Source organism: Vulpes vulpes, chromosome 2 (assembly GCF_048418805.1).
Source record: "Vulpes vulpes isolate BD-2025 chromosome 2, VulVul3, whole genome shotgun sequence".
Classification (NCBI taxonomy): domain Eukaryota; kingdom Metazoa; phylum Chordata; class Mammalia; order Carnivora; family Canidae; genus Vulpes; species Vulpes vulpes.
Genome location: NC_132781.1, coordinates 137,695,793 through 137,713,590, shown reverse-complemented (window position 1 = coordinate 137,713,590; position 17,798 = coordinate 137,695,793).

Sequence of the window (17,798 nt, the reverse complement as noted above, 5' to 3'; positions counted from 1 at the left end):
CTCTCTCCCCCTCTCTCTTTTTCTAAAATAAATCAACAAACCTGAAAAAAAAAATTCTCAGGATGCCTGGGTGGCTCAGCGGTTGAGCATCCGCCTCCAGCTGACGTCGTGATCCCAGGATCCCAGGATAGAGTACCACATTGGGCTCCTTGCAGGGAGCCTGCTTCTCCCTCTGCCTATGTCTCTGCCTCTCTCTCTGTGTCTCTAATGAATAAATAAAATCATAAAAAAAAAAAACTCAGTGCTGGAAAATGTTCCAAAAGAAATACTTTTGTTGAAACTCTTCCAAGATACATACCTTAAACAAATGTAATAACCCATCCCCTTACCCAAAAAGGTGGGCTGAACAGCCAACCTGACTGACCCAAAAAGACTTCTTGTGACCAGAAATCCTTGAACTCAAATACACTACTGGGGGCCTGTGAACAGTATTTCAAAATGCATATCCTTCTCCATTCTTTTACTAAGTTCATTATTTTTGGTAGGTAAAAACTCCCAAATTCAGAACCCACAGGGAAAATAATAATCAAAGATCTTTAAAATAGAGCAGCCCTTAAAAAAATAATAATAATAATAGAGCAGCCCTGGCAGCTCAGCAGTTTAGCGCCGCCTTCGGCCCACGGTGTAATCCTGGAGACCTGGGATGCATGCAGCCTGCTTCTCCCTCTGCCTGTGTCTCTGTCTCTGTCTCTCTGTCTCTGTCTCTGTCTCTCTCTGTGTCTCTCATGAATAAATAAATAAAATTAAAATCTTAAAAAAAAAAACTGAGCTTTGGTAGCCTCATTTGCTCACCTGAAGGTAGGGATATGCCCATATTTGTCTTTGTAGCCCTGTGGTGCTTGGTCTGTTTTAGAGTAGTGAAAGATGAAAGAATGTACAGGAAGAAGAAAGCATTTTCAGAAGGGTCTTAGTCCATTCAAGCTGCTATAACAAAATACCAAAACTGAGTGGCTTCTAAACAACAGAAATGTATTTCTCACAGTTCTGGTGAGGGAAAGCAGACGGATGCCTTGCTGAGCACAGAGCCCAACCCAGGCTGGCTGGATGTGCAGCTGGATCCCAGGACCCCAGATCATGACCCAAGCTTAAGTCAGATGCTTAACCCACTGAGCCTCCAAAACGCCCCAAATCATTTCTTTTTTTTTATTTTTTTATTTTTTTTTAATTTTTATTTATTTATGATAGTCACAGAGAGAGACAGAGAGGCAGAGACACAGGTGGAGGAAGAAGCAGGCTCCATGCACCGGGAGCCCGATGTGGGATTCGATCCCGGGTCTCCAGGATCGCGCCCTGGGCTAAAGGCAGGCGCCAAACCGCTGCGCCACCCAGGGATCCCCATTTCTTTTTTTTTAAATCATTTCTTTTTTAATAGGCTATTAATCATATACAATAGCTAATTCTGCCACCTTGATGCAGACAATAGACACAAACAGAAACATCTGTTCAGAAAGGGGGATGGGTAGAGGTGTGGGAAAGTGGCTTTCAAATTTACCTTTAAGTGATAAAGCCTCTTAAAGTGCAACCTGTGTTAAGGTTTACTCTTTCCAAGTCAATGTCAAGAATTTGGGGGATCCCTGGGTGGCGCAGCGGTTTGGCGCCTGCCTTTGGCCCAGGGCGCGATCCTGGAGACCCGGGATCGAGTCCCACGTCGGGCTCCCGGTGCATGGAGCCTGCTTCTCCCTCTGCCTATGTCTCTGCCTCTCTCTCTCTCTCTCTCTCTCTCTGTGACTATCATAAATAAATTAATAATAATAAGAATAAGAATAAGAATAAGAATAAGAATAAGAATAAGAATAAGAATAAGAATAAGAATAAGAATAAGAATTTGGTCCTTCCCATCAGCTCTGGGAGGCAGGATATGTGCAAGAGAAGGTTTCCTGTCACTCTGCAGATGGGAATACAGACTCAGAAGAGGTTAGTGACTCCATTGAGGTCACATAGCAAATTAGGGGCAGGACCTTCACTGGAACCCAGCAGCTGCTGGAGACTCCCAGGAGTGGGCTACTGTCTGTTCTCCTCACAGGAACCTTTTTTGTCTTCCCCTTTTCTTCTCCCAGGTCTCACTATATTGGTGACAGCAGCATAGAGCTTTGGAGAAGGAAAGTGAGAGTGCATGGAAGGGGATGCACCCCAAAGGAAGCAGACTGGGTATACAGGGAGGAAGACTCCAGCTTCTGGGGAACCTTACCCACAGCTGAGGAAGAACACAAGAGGGAGGTGCTCTTCAGGAATATCTTGAATGTCTCCAGGGACCAAACCATTTGATATTGGAGGGCTATGACACCTGAGCCCTACCCAGAAGAAAGAAACAATTATCTGTTTTTGTAGAGCAGTGTTTCTCAAAGTGTAGTTCCCTAATCAGCAGCAGCAGCAGCAGCAGCAGCAGCAGCAGCAGCAGCAGCAGCACCATCTGGGAAATTGTTAGAAATGCACATTCCTTTATACTCCCGCTCAGACCTACAGAATCCAAAACCCTGGAAGGGGTGCCCAGCAGCCCACACCCTCTAGTGATTCTGATATGTTCAAATTTTTGAAAACCACTGCTCTAGAGTTAACATTTTATTTTTCTAAAAACATTTTATTTGAGAGAGAGAGACAGAGATAGCATGAGGTGGGGGAAAATTGAAGCAGGCTCCTCAGTGAGTAGGGAGCCCAACACAGGGCCCGATCCCAGGACCCTGAGATCATGACCTGAGTGGAAGGCAGACGCTTTCCCAACTGAGCCACTCAAGAGCCCTGAGGTGATTAACATTTTATAACTTTTTTTTAAGCAGAAAAAGTAGTAGCTTTTTTTTTTTTTTCTTATTCTACAGAGGCATGGATAGAGAGATGGGACAGAACACTGGAGAAGTTTGGGGGTTTCTCAGGGAAAGTAGTGTTTGAATGAAGACTTGATGTCTCTAGCCTCAGTCTTCCTAATAGTAGTCTCCGAGCTATGAGGCCTCTAACGCATCTACCTTCCTCAGTTCCCCAAACTGGGGCCACAGTGTTTGGGTCCCGAACCACTCCTGAGGTCTCAAGCCAGGACTCTGGTTCTTTCTGACTGGGTCCTATTTGGCATCCTTCACTCATTGAAGGGGGACAAGCACCCCTGTCTACCCCCAGGAGGACCTAGCCCAGATGGAGTCCCAAGTCATCTCCCCTATACAGGTTGTGGTGAAGCACTGGTGAGGAGTTGGGTGGCCCTACCTTGATTATGAGGAATGAGATCTCATATTGGGTTTTTTTTTAGATTTTATTTATTTATTCATGAGAGACACACAAAGAGAGGCAGATACACAGACAGAGGGAGAAGCAGGCTCCTTGCAGGAAAGCCCAATGCAGGACTTGATCCCCAGACTCAGGATCATGACTTGAGCCAAAGGCAGATGCTCAACCACTGAGCCACCCAGGTGCCCTGAGAGCATATTCTTTAAAGAAGCCAGCAACCTATTTGTTCTAGTACCAGGGATGGTGGGGGCTCACCATCTAGGAGACCAAAGAAGTGGGTAACTCAGCAACTGTGTCCTCACAAACTCTGCAAAGGGATTTCTTCTTCGAGTAGTCCTCAGACCAATTGACTCCCATCTGGGTTTTCTGCCACAGTTATTGGCTCTGAGGAGATTGAGAGCTGGAGCCTCAGGTACTCGTCTATCTCTATAGCCACCACCCCTTGACTACCAGGGCAGAACTCTCATTTCTTCCACAAATAATCATTGATTAGGTATCCACTGTGTCCTAGAATGTAGCTCAGAATAGTACAGGTGCTTGAGGTGCTGGTTGATGTTGCTCACAGACTAGCAGAGAAGCCAACTGTCGAAGAATTACAAGTGCATAAATGTTCATAAATGGGGAAGCACAGGGAGCTTTGGGGAGTCTACAACCCAATCTAGGGATTCAAGGGCTCTCTAAGCGTGTGCAAGGAGTAGTTTTCTGGATAGAGTGGCAGAGAGAGGATGCATCCCAGCAAAGAACTGAGCCTTACAGAGATGATACTGGCATCTTTGAACATCTTTGAGGAATTGAAAGGCCAGGAGAGTTGGAACTCAGGAGGTAGCAGGCTGCAGGTCTGCTAAAGCAGCCTTGGTCAGCCCTCTATCCTAAAGAGTCTGGGAGGAGTGCCAGACTGGCTAGCATGGGACTCTTGATTTCAAGGTAATGAGTTCAAGCCCCACATTGGGTGTAGAAATTATTAAAAATACACAAACAGGGATCCCTGGGTGGCGCAGCGGTTTGGCGCCTGCCTTTGGCCCAGGGCGCGATCCTGGAGACCCGGGATCGAATCCCACATCAGGCTCCCGGTGCATGGAGCCTGCTTCTCCCTCCGCCTGTGTCTCTGCCTCTCTCTCTCTCTCTGTGACTATCATAAATAAATAAAAAATTAAAAAAAAAAATTTTAAAAATACACAAACAAACACACAAAGAGACAAGCTAAGGGCTCTCAGAAGCCTTTGAAGGGTAGGGTAGAACAGGTGACATCCTAATATGGGCATTGTTTTAAGGTCACACTGGCTGCGCCCTGGAGAAAGGGTGGGTGCCCAACCAAAGAAGTTACTGGGAGACTAACCAGGAAGCTGCTGCCAATGCCAGAAGAGGGAGTGGTAGTGGTGAGAGGAAAGTGGGACCACCAGAGATGGGACCACCAGAGATGGGACCACCAGAGATGTGGGAGGTAAAGCATGGGGCTTTAGCAACTGGTGGGGTGTGAAAGATGAGAGAAAAAAAGTGAAGGATTGTGTACTCCAGATGATTTCCCCTGTGAGGCAGGGAGACTAGAGGAGACTAGAGGAGTTTGAAAGCAGTGATGGTGGGTTCAGTTTGGGGATCGATGCTACCTGTGATTCACCCAAGTGGAGAGATTGAGAGGCCCTTGGTCTAAAGCTGCTGGAGATGGAGCTGGGAGCCTGACTTCTGCTGGGGGACTGAAGTCACCAACAAGAGAGCTGCAATGGGAGAGCCTTCAGAGAGCAGAGGCCCCAAGGACCTGAGCAGAGCTGTCATGCTCCTGGTAGTGGAGGGAAGTGCTCTGGTGCCTGGCTGGCTCAGTCAGTAGAGCATGCAACACTTGATCTCGGGGTTGTGAGTTTGACCTCTACGTTGTGTGCAGATTACTTGGGGAAAAAAAAATCTTGAAAAGAAAAAAGAAAAGAAAAGAAAAGAAAAGAAAAGAAAAGAAAAGAAAAGAAAGGAAAGGAAAGGAAAGGAAAGGAAAGGAAAGGAAAGGAAAGGAAAGGAAAGGAAAGGAAAGGAAAAGAAAAGAAAAGAAAGAAGGAAGGAAGGAAGGAAGGAAGGAAGGAAGGAAAGAAAGAAAGAAAGAAAGAAAGAAAGAAAGAAAGAAAGAAGTTAGGGTCTAAGGACAGCCCAGCCCAGTAGGATGAGAACTAGTAGAAGCTAAGTAAGGTCGTGAAAGCCAAGAGCATTGAGGGAGGCCAGCAAGAGCTTGTGCCATCCAGCAAGGAAGGGATTGACAAGGCCTTGGGCTGTGTGACAGGACCAGTGGCAACCTTGGAGAGAACCATTTCTCAGAAGCCAGACTAGAGTGGGAGACTGGAGTGGGAGCTGTAGCTGAAAAGGAAGGGAGAGTTTGGGTTTTTTTAAGATGGAGAGATTTGTGCACATTTAAATGCTAATGAACTTGTTTTGGAAAGAAGTTATCTCTTCGTTTTAGATAGCTAGAGGGACAAGGTCTCTTTCTTTGTTGTTGTTTTTTAAGATTTTATTTATTTATTTATTTATTTATTTATTTATTTATTTATTTATTTATTTATGAGAGAGAGGGAGGGAGAAGCAGAGACACAGGCAGAGGGAGAAGCAGGCTCCATTCAGGGAGCCTGACATGGGACTCGGTCCTGATCCCGATCCCAGGTCTCCAGGATCACGCCCTGGGCTGAAAGCCGCTAAACCGCTGAGCCACCGGGGCTGCCCTCTTTCTTTGTTTTCTGAAAGGAAGGAAGAAATACTTTGATTTCTCCAGCCCTCCTCTTCCTGAGGATTCTTCTCCAAGGCAGAAGGGATCAAGGGCCGCAGCCCTCCACCCTCACCTAGCATCCTCTGGGGCATCGGTCCTCACCTGCTCCGGGGCCTCCACACACCTCTCCCCCCTCAGGAAGTTGCAAGCCAGGTCAGCATCCCCTTTGTAGACAAAAGGGGACAAGGGTCACGCTCCCAGCATAAAGGGGCCATGTCACATGCCACCACTGGGAATGAGAGCTAACCTGGAAGCTGCAGGGAGAAGTAGCTGGGAACTGGGATTCCCAGGGTCCCTCTTCAACCAGGAAGAATTTGCTCCTCGACATGGGCCTTCTCTTCCCAGGGTCCCTCTTCAACCAGGAAGAATTTGCTCCTCGACATGGGCCTTCTCACCACCCCAGGATTACAGCTCTTTCTCACTTTCTCTTCCTGGACCCAAGGGCCCCCACCTCTGTGTCTTCTGCTTCCAACAGCAACAGGTGCCTCTCAACCATTTCTTCTTTCAATAAATATTGGAGTACTATGTCCAGACACTGTACATGTACTGGGATTGTAACAGTGAACAAATATCCTGCCCTCCATTTATATATTCATTCATTGATTCATTCATTCATTATTTTTAGAGACAGAGTTAGGGAGAGTGAGAATCTTAAATAGGTTCCATGCCTAGCATGGGCCCTAGGAGGGGCCATATCTCACAACTCTTGAATTGTGACTTAAGCTGACATCCAGAGTCAGATGCTTAACAGACTGAGCCACCCAGGCACCCCCTGTCCTACAGTTAATACCTCTCCCCAAGAAAACCCCTCAATCTTGTTAGGTCACAGCCTTGTTGTCCTGCCTTTACTACTGGCTGCCAGACCTCAGGTTCACCGCAGGGTGCCCAGGCAGGAAGGGAATCTGGTTCAGCTGCAAGTACAGGGTGGGGCATTGCTGCATTCAGGCCTCCCAGGGCTGGAATCATTAGGAGGCTGGAAGCAGTGAATGTAGGAAGGGGTTATAAGGTAGAAAACCTCAGACATTCCCTTCCTCCATCCCATTATTCCACGCTCAGGCCCTCAAACTCAGTGTGTCTCATAGAGATATTCTTGGAATTCTACAAACTCTTTCTCTGTTTTATACTCTTGATCTGTTTCTGTAACTCTGCTCATCCCCTTCACATACAGGCTAGTTTTTCCCCTGTTCTATACCTCAGAATCCCCTCTATAAAACAGAAGAGTTGGCTCAAAAGATCTGAAAATCCTTTCCACCTGGAACTCTTCTGTCACAGCAGCCCTTACTCTACTCTGTACTCCAGTGGGATGTTCTCAGGAAGAGTTACCTGGGAAGGCAGGACAGAGAGGAGGGGTGGCCAGGTCACTCCTGCATACCTGACTTTCTGCCTCACCATCACCATGCGATAGTCCCAAGAAATAAGGACACCAGGACATACCAGTTCCAGATGGGGAGTGAGCAGGGGGATGGACTCTGGAAAGGTGCCCCCGTTCCCTATTCCCACCACCCTGAGCACCACACCATCCTGAGTCTTTTCAGGCTCAGACCATGCTGTCCCACAGTCCAAGACTGCCCTGGCACAGAAGCACCCAAGTCAGACTCCTTAGAGTCATATTCCAGCTCTGTCCTATGTAGGGCAGCCTGGTCTGGTGTAAGCAGGTGGCACAGGCAGTAAAAGAATCCACCCAAGGCAGAACAAGAGAGAAGTTTACCAAGTACACTTCAACAGTGCAGCAGGCAGGACAGCAAAAGAGAGATTGTCTGCCAGGAAGCAGTGGAGGAGGCTATAGCTAAGGGAGGGGAGGGGAAGGCATATGGAATTTCCCCTTTGGGTACCTGTGCCCGGTTATAAGTAGCCCATTGGTCAGCTAGGGCCTGTGGATATATTGAGGAGGGTTGTCTGATGAACCTGTTTGCATTCAGCTCATCGTCCCTGTGGGCCCTTTGCCTCACTCAGCTTTCTTTTTTTCTTTTTTCTTTTCACTCAGCTTTCCACTGCTCAAGCCTGTTGCCTAAAATCAGCCTCTACATACCCACCTGACAGATAACAATGGCAAATCTTTGGCATTTGAGCAGAGGTCTCATTTTTAGAGCTGCTGAAATGCTGGATGGGGCAATGCTGGATGGGGCTTCCCTCCCCGGGGAAGAGGGGAGCATACTGTCCTTACCTAATTTGTGGGTCCATCAGGGGTTCTGCACAGTTGTAGACAGAGCATGATATTATATTAATGTGCTGGTAGGTGATTTGAGTGAAATTCCTTGGTGGTGAGGTCCACAGTCTTTAGGGGGAGGAGATCCTCTAGTCATCTGGTCAGGAGTCCACTGAATCATCATTCCTATGTGAAGCTGTTGGATTCTAGAAGAGACACATTTAACAAAGAGAATTAAAGAGGGAGGACCAATAAGTAGGAGAACAAGTTTTGAAGCCTGGGATCCTAAGAAGGGAAGAAACCAGAATAGCCCTGACTCCTGACTAGGTTTCTTCCCAAGAAAACCATCTTTTGTGTTGCACGGTCCCAAAGGCAGGAAGCCAGTTGAAATCGAATGATGGACATTTTCTTGTATTTGTATTACAAAAAAAGAGTTCCACGGAGAGGCCATATCTCTTGATCTGGGACTTTTTGTTTGTTTGTTTGTTTGTTTGTTTGTTTGTTTGTTTTTTGATCTAGGACTTTGTACTGGGGCCAGGAAACGTAACATAAAAAAATGAGACATTTTTCCTTAGGCCTTAGGCAGCGGTGTGTGTGTGTGTGTGTGTGTGTGTGTGTGTGTGTGTGTGTGTGTAGTGTGAGATTTGTTCCTTTTTAAGAATACAGCCCAAGAGGAATGGCTGGGTGGTTCAGTGGTTGAGCAATTCCCTTCGGCCCAAAGCATGATCCTGGAGTCCCAGGATCGAGTCCCACATTAGTCTCCTTGCATGAAGACTGCCTGTGTCTCTGCCTCTCTCTGTGTCTCTCATGAATAAATAAATAAAATCTTAAAAAAAAAAAAAAAAAAGAATACAGCCCAAGAACAAGTCCAAAGGAACAGAGGGGGTTTGTCCCAACATGGGAAAGATCAGCTATTGATTCTCAAAGGGGTGTTGCACTAAAGGGAACGGAGCTCCAACCAGTGGTCACAATTTCAGTCAGGGCACCCCACTGACTGAGAAAGGACCTTTTGCAGGGCAACTGACTCTTCCTAGGGCAGCCCACCAGCGGAAGGTCATGGTAGATGGTAACTGGAATCCCTGCTGGTATGTCCCCTACAACAGGGAAGTGAGTACCATTGAGCAAACCAGGTCTGAAAAAGGAGGGGGACACTCAGCACTCAGACACTTAGGAACATATTTTGCCAAGAGATCAGGATGGCAGCTGGATCTGTGGAACAAAGGAGAAAAGGTGGGGCTCTACAGAAGCAGAGTGGCTGAAAGGCAGCCAGCATCAGGAAAGGGTTCCAATGGAGTCTGGGATGTGTGCAGATTCACCTTGGACAGACTGCTGCCGCCAAGGAAGCCACACACTGGAGGACAGAGGCCTTGGGAGGAATGGAGTGGGAGGGAAGGGGTCCTTCACCCTCACAGGCAGGGACAGTCCAATCTGCTCACCATGAGACCTCAGACCACACCTGGGAGCCACTCTCACCAGAGATCTTCAGTTGTCTGGGGAGTGGCAGGGTGAGACCACCCAAGGGCTGAAAAGAGAAAGAAGGAGGAAAGGATCCCTCCAAAGGGCAAGAGGGGGAAATCCCTCACCCTTTTGGAGCAGTGGGTCTGGCGGGTTCCTCCTCGGACTTCACTGAGGAGTAGCTTCAGCTGGAGAATGTCAGTTCCCCAAGGAATACTAGAGTCAGTCCATGGAGAGGAAGTCTCCAGAAACTGCTGGAGAATCTGGGGGAAAGTCCCAGGATGGGCAGAGGGGCCCTGTGAGAGCCACCAAATGTGGGGGACAGCCAATTGGGTGGAGGCAGGTGGCGCTGAAAGAATCCACCCAAGTCAGAACAAAGAGATAAAAATCTATCAAGTACACTGCAAGGGAGCAGCTGGCTGGTTGGCAAAAGAGAAGCTGCCAGGAGGCAGTAGAGGAGGCTATTGGTGGGGAGGATGCGGAATTTCCTCTTTTGGCATCTGTGCCTGGTTATAGGTAGCCCATTGGTCAGGTAGGGGTGGTGGATATTTTGAGGTGCGTTGCCTGATGAGCCTGCTTGCATTCAGCTCATCGTCCCTGTGGGCCCTTTGCCTCACTCAGCTTCCCATTGCTCAAACCCTCCACCCACCTCCCCTTCTACTACCCCTTGTTCGTTTCCCAGAGTTAGGAGTCTCTCATGTTCTGTCTTCCTCTCTGGTATTTCCCACTCATTTTCTCTCCTTTCCCCTTTAATCCCTTTCACTATTTTTTATATTCCCCGAATGAATGCAAGAAAGTGCAAAGACCTTGAGGCTAATATATCGTGAGTCTGCAGATGAGGCTGAGGCAGAGCTCTGGTGGTGGAGGTGGTGGTAGTGGTGGTGGTAGTGGCCATGGAGGAGGGGGAGGAGAGGGATGGATTGGGAGATCACAGAGGAGCCAGGGCTGTGGGGCCCTGTTAGCCAGGATGAGGACCCTGGGTTTCCTCCTAGTAAGGAGAGAAGCCATCGAAGATTTTGAGCTGAGGATGATATGTGTTTTAAGACTATTGCAAGGACAAGAGACTATACAAAAGGAAGGGTGGCAGCAGAAATTTGTTTCAGAAAATCCAAGTTCAGATGCCAGCTGTTCGAAAAGCTAGTACTCAAGAGAGACAAGGTTTCTGTTTTGTTTTGATTTGTTTTGTTTTGTTTTGTTTTGTTTAAGAGACAAGTTTTGATTGGAAAGGAATATGAGCTTTATTCAGGAGGCTGCCCACCTGGGCAAGACAGACTCTTGTCCAAAAACCAACTTTAAGGGATCCCTGGGTGGCACAGCGGTTTAGCACCTGCCTTTGGCCCAGGGCGCAATCCTGGAGACCTGGGATCGAGTCCCACGTTGGGCTCCCGGTACATGGAGCCTGCTTCTCCCTCTGCCTGTGTCTCTGCCTCTCTCTCTCTCTGTGACTATCATAAATAAATAAAAATTAAAAACAAAACAAAACAAAACAAAACAAAAAACCAACTTTGACGTTTCTGCCTGGCCCAAAGATTTTTAAAGGAATTTTAGGGCAGTTAATCAGTAAAAGGGAAGCACAGTGGTCTGTCACACTTCTTGATTGCATGTGCACTCCATGGTGCCAGCTACAGATGTTATCTTGGTTCTCAGAGGTTGTGCATGGGTGGGGGGGTGGGTTGTGTCAGAGGGTTTGGTTCCAAGTCCTTGTAGGAAACAATACATGATCTATAGATAATACAAAAAAAAAAGGGTTAGTTAATCAATCACATGGGCTAAACAAGCTTGCTAAAAAAAGACTGCAAAGGGGATGCCTGGGGCAGCCCTGGTGGCGCAGCAGTTTGGCGCAGCAGTTTAGCGCCGCCTGCAGCCAAGGGTGTGATCCTGGAGACCCTGAATCGAGTCCCACGTCTGGCTCTCTGCGTGGAGCCTGCTTCTCCCTCTGCCTGTGTCTCTGCCTCTCTCTCTGTGTCTCTCATGAATAAATAAAATCAAAAGAAAGAAAGAAAGAAAGAAAGAAGAAAGAAAGAAAGAAAGAAAGAAAGAGAGAAAGAAAGAAAGAAAGAAAGAAAGAAAAAGAAAAAGAAAAAGAAAAAGAAAAAGAAAAAGAAAAAGAAAAAGAAAAAGAAAAAGAAAAAAGGAAAAGAAAAGAAAGAAAAAAAGAAAGAAACTACTAAGTTTGGCCAGAGGGGCCAAGGCAGTAGCTTCAGAATCACCAAATTAGGGGGAACCTGGGTGGCTCAGTCAGTTAAGCATCTGCCTTTGGCTTAGGTCATGATCCTGGGGTCCTGGGATTGAGCTGCATGTCTGGCTCCCTGCTCAGTGGGAAGCCTGCTTCTCCCTCTTCCTCTGCCACCTCTCTGCCCCACTTATGCTCTCACTCTCTCTCAAATAAATAAATAAAATATATTTTTTTAAAAAAATCACCAAATTAGAAGTGTATTATAATAGTCCAGGCAATGGGTGATGGTGGATTGAACTAGTTGTAAAGGTGGAGAGAAGTGATACCTATAATAATTATCTCCAGACCACAGGGCATGGCTCTTCACCCTCTTATACCCCATCTGACCAACCACTTACAGTGTGACCATGTGGAACTGGTATGTTCACAAGAGGTTGCTCCTGTTGGCAGCATCACACTCCTGGTAGCCATGTGCCCCCCAGCAGGGTGAGTAGAGGTGGAGGATGTTGAGGCAATGCCCTGAAGCATGCCAGAAGCCTTTAGGACCCACAGAAAAGAGTCAGCCCAAGGGCTTCCCAGGGTTAAGGATAAAAACAAAATATGCTATACTTCTGGGAACAGGGTCCAATTACTTTGACACCCAATATAATGAGAATTTACAGTAGAGGGCATGAGACTTGAGCTTGTGCCTTCTGGCCTCTCGGAGCTGACCCCGGGAACACCTGCATGCCATAACATGGGGAGCTGAAGGCACTGCTGCAACCCTTCCCCCAGGAAGAGAGTTCCCAAGTACCAGCCGGCTTTGACAAGCCAGTGAGCTCCATTCTGATCTAGGGGCTAGAGATTCCTTTTTTTTTTTTTTTTTTTGGCTCATTCAGACAGGAGCAAAGGCTTTTGAGTCCTCTCATCCCATCTATTCCCGCTTTTTGTAGCTTTCCTTCTATCTCCACGTGGGCAAGCACAGCAGGAACTTTGCAAAGTCTGTATGGCTCCCAAACTTCTTGGCAGGAATCTGAGCTGGCCAGTAACTGCTCCTAAAGTGTTAATTCTTGTTTGAAAACCAAAGTTTGGTGACCTGTAATAGTTCCCTGTATATAGTAATCCTTTGTCAGAGGTCAAATGAAATTGCAAAAATAAATAAATAAATAAGTAAACAAATAAAACCGTGAGGCATTTCTGAACCCTGAGGCCCCAGCGTGAGCACAAGAAGCAGAGGCAGAAACACTGCTCAGGGGCACTCATCTCCTCTGAGTTGTCACCATTCCTGGTGAGAGATCTCTTGCTCCTTATTTTGTTAAAAAAAAAAAAAAAATCATAGAATGCTGGGGCTTTTGGCTGGCTCAGTCAGTAGAGCATGTGAGTCTTGGTCTCTGAGTCATCAATTCCAGCTCCACACTGGGTGGGTAGCCTACTTAAAAAAAAAAAAAAAAAAATCAGGATGCCTGTGTGGATCAGTGGTTGGGCATCTGCCTTCTGCTCCAGTCATGATCCTTGGAGTCCCGGGAATCCAGTCCTGCATTGGGCTCCCTGCATGGAGCCTGCTTCTCCCTCTGCCTGTGCCTCTGCCTCTGTCTCATGAATAAATAAATAAAATCTTAAAAAAAAAAAGTTTATATCAAATGCCAGTAGTCCTTTGTCCCAATTCTTCCCACACCTGTCAAGTCCTATTCCTTGTAATAATTTCTTTTAAGCTGTTTTTTATGGCATTTATCGCAGTATTTTATTTTTAAAAACATTTAATTAATTAATTTACTATAATCTCTGTTCCTTCCATGGGGCTCAAACTCATGGCCCTGAGATTAAGAGTCACATGCTTTATTGACAGAGTCAGCCAGATGCCCCTTATCTAAATATTTTATTGTATTTTATTTTAAAGTAATTTCTATACCCAATGTGGGGCTTGAACTTACAACTCCGAGATCAAGAGTTGAATATTCCATCAATTGAGCCAGCTGGGCACTCCCCCTTGTCTCAATATTTTAAAACAATGTATTTATACTGCTATTTCTTTATTTAAAAATTAAAAGCAGTAACTATTGACTAAAGATTTAGTTTTCTTATACCTGTACCTTGAAGTCCTTTCCTCCTTTTTTAATTTTTTAAAAAAGATTTATTTATTTATTTATTCCAGAGTGAGAGAGTGGGAGTGGGGATAGGGGCAGAGGCAGAGAGAATCCCAAGCAGACTCCAAGCTCAACATGGAGCTCCCATGACCCTGAGATCATGACCTGAGTCAAAACGAAGAGGCAGCTGCTCAAACGAATGAGCCACCCAGGTGCCCCTATTTAATTTTATTTATTTATTTTTTTAAAGATTTTATTTATTCATGAGAGACACAGAGAGAGAGGCAGAGACACAGGCAGAGGGAGAGGCAGGATCCACGCAGGGAGCCCAATGTGGGACCTGATCCCAGGACTCCAGGATCACACCCTGGGCCGAAGGCAGGCACTAAACCACTGAGCCACCCAGGGATCCCCCAATTTTATTTTTAAATTTTACTTAATTATTCTTTACACCCAATGTGGGGCTTGAACATCATGAACTTATAACCCTGAGATCAAGAGTAGCATTCTTTACCTACTGAGCCAGCCAGATGCCTCTCTAATTTGGATTTTTTTTTTTTAAGATTTTACTTATTTATTCATGAGAGACACACAGGGAGAGGCAGAGACACAGACAGAGGGAGAAGCAGGCTCCCTGCAGAGACCCTGATGCAGGACTCAATCCCAGGACCACGGGATCATGACCTGAGCCAAAGGCAGACACTCAACCGCTGAACTACCCAGGTGTCCCTCTTCTTGGATTTTTAAAAATTAGGCTATCACACTTTTAATTTTTAGTTGCTAACTTTAATTTTGCTCCTTCTTTAAAAATTATTTATTTATTTATTTATTTATTCATTCATTCATTCATTCATTCATTCATTCATTCATTCATTATTTAGCAAGAGCTGGTGTGGGTAGGGAAAGGGCCTGAGGGGAGGGAGACAGAGAATCCCAAGTAGACTGCTGAGCACAGAGCCTGACCTGGGGCTTGATCTCATGACTGAGAGACCATAGCCCAGCTGCAAACAAGAGTTGGACACTTTATGAACTGGGCCACCCAGGTGCCCCTATTTTGCTTATTCTTTAAAGCATTCTTTTCTTGTTTCATAATTGTAATATCTCTTTCATTTTCTTTCTCTCTAAATAACTTTTAAAATTTTATTTATTTACTTGAGAGAGAGGGAGCGTGAGTGGGGTGGGGGAAGGAGCAGAGGGAGAGGGAGATGCAGATCCCTGCTAGTAGGGAGCCCAATGTGGGGCTCCATCCCAGGACCCTAGGATCATGACCTGAGTTGAAGGCAGGCATTTAACCATTGAGCTACCTAGGCACTGCTATTCTTTTTAAATTTTATTCATGAGAGACACATGAGAGAAGCAGAGACACAAGCAGAGGGAGAAGCGGGCTCCCTGCGGGGAGCCCAATGTGGGACTGGATCCCAGGATCTCAGGATCATGCCCTGATCCAAAGGCAGACGCTCAACCACTGAGCCACCCAAGTGCCCCTAAAGAGCTTCTTTTAACACTTCTTTCAAGGCAGGTCTACTGGCAACAAATTCCTTCAATTTTTGTTTGTCCATGAAAGTCTTTAGTTCTCTTTCATTTTTTTTATTTTTTTATTTTTTTTCATTTTTTTTTAAAGTAGGCTCCACATCTAGCATAGAGCCCAATGGGGAGCTTGAACTAACAACCCTGAGATCAAGACCTGAACTGAGACCAAGAGTAGGACACTTAACTGAGGCACCCAGCACCCTCTCCTTCATTTCTGAAGGATAATTTCATAGGATACAGAGTTCTTTCAATATTTAAAATATTTCACTCCATTCTTTTCATGCTTATATGGTGTCTGAGGAGAAGTCAGATGTAATTCTTATCTTTAGGTATTCTCCTATCTGTAGGTATTCTCCCCACCTCCCTACCCAAACCACCCCCAGCCCTTTCAGGATTTTTCTTTAAAGATTGTATTTATTTATTCATGAGAGACGCACAGAGAGAGGCAGAGACACAGGCAGAGGGAGAAGCAGGCTCCTTGTGAGGAGCCCTATATGGGACTCGATCCTGGGACCCCGGGATCACCTGACCCAAAAGGAGATGTTCAACTGCTGAGCCACCCAGGCATCCTGAGAGCAGATCTTGTGAAAGAACATACCACTTTGCACATTTCAAAAATGGTTTCTTCTACTCTCCCCTCCTGGAAACTTAAGAGGATTATCTGGTGTTAACTATGAGAACCTATAGAACTCCAGAAGGTAAAATGCACAAAAGTGAGTTCACTCCCATGACTGGGTCCCCCTGTGTTTTTATCTCTCCGATTTGTGCACACTGAGCCTCCAGCAATTTATCTGTTATATTTCTGGTTTCCCTAAGCTCGTGCTGGTTCCTGTGCAGGTTTCTGCTGGTGAGTTCCTGCCCTGTACGTGTCTGTCATTGTCTCCAGTTTTGGGGGAAGTGGTGTGACCTGTAATCTGATATCTTACAGATTTAAGTAAACTTTTCAGTGTGTGTAGCTTTTTACTTGTTAGGATGGAGTGGCCACTCCCAAGCTTCTTATATGCTGGACTGGAAACATCAATTTCATGTTTAATGGAAGAATGACTGAATGAGTCTTGTGCCTATTCCCTCCAAGGAAACACAAAGTGTTCCTTCACAGGACAGTGTCTCTGGCCTTCTTCCATGCCTACTGAATTTTGTTTTTCATTGTATCATAGCAGTGAATTATTACTAAATCTGGATTTGGAACTTCTAATCTACATCTAGCACATGAATCTACACAATTGGATTTTGTGATTATTTGGCCTGCTTCCCCCACTAAACTGGAGGACAGAATCTAGAGGTGGTCCTAACCCCAATATAGGGGCATCACTCATGGGTAGCAGGCGGCAGCCAAATTACCAGGACCCCCAGTGACTCAGAGATCAGGAATCTCAGCTTTCCAAAGAAGACATTACACAGAGATGACCCCTATTGACCAAAATAAGAAACTGCAGTCATACACTCCTTCCATACAGGGAAATGATCCACATAACCCCTGCCAGCTTCCAGGCACTTCACATGTTATTATGCCATTTGTCCTTGAATTTACAATATTTACATCTACAAGGTGGGCACCATCACTATCATTCTCACTTTAGAGTTGAGAAAAACAGGGTTGAAATAAGTGAACTAATTTCATGAGTTTCCACAGTTTAAGAAGCATTGCTAAGAACCACCCCAGGTCTGTCCTGAGGCTAAAGGCTTTGCTCTACCAGTCCCCTGCTACTGAAAGTGTGGTCCAAGGACCAGAGCATGGGCAACACTAGAGCATCAACAATACAGACTTCTCAGGGCTCCTGTGGGGCTCGGTCTGGTGAGCATCTGACTCTTGGTTTTGGCTTAGGTCATGATCTCTGGGTCGGGAGACTGAGACCTGAATGGGGCTCTGCGCATAGCGAGGAGTCTGCTTAGAGTTCTCTCTCTCCCTCCCCTTCTGCCTCTTCCCCACCTCATTCTCTATCATAAATAACCTTAAAACAAACAAACAAACATCAATACAGACTTCAGGCAGGCTCCCTGAATCCACACTTGCTGAATTGGAATATGTATCCTAAGGAGATAAAAATTTTTATCTGTACCTTAAAGGTTGAGGAGTACTCTGACTCCCAGGAAGTGATAGGGAAATGCCAGTTTGCCTTCTTGAGGAGACACTGAGTCCTCCTATTTATTCTGTGAATGTGGATTTCTGGCTACAAAGCACTTCTGTCATTTTTCATGTACTGTCTCTACATTGGCTCCTTTTTCCCCTGGGAGGTAAATAAGGTCAGTGATTATCATTCTGATTTTAGAACTGGGAAAACAGAAGCCCAGAAGGGTGAAGCAATTTACCCAGAGGCATCCCAGCACTTGACATGGATTGGCTGGGAGTACGATCCAAGGGTTCCCAGATCTGGCATCGGCACCAGCATGGGGACCATAGGTTCCAGAGCTTGCCTTCAGGGGTCAGAAACCACTAGAGAGGGCCTTTTGCTCACTTGTTTATCTATGCATGATGAGTGC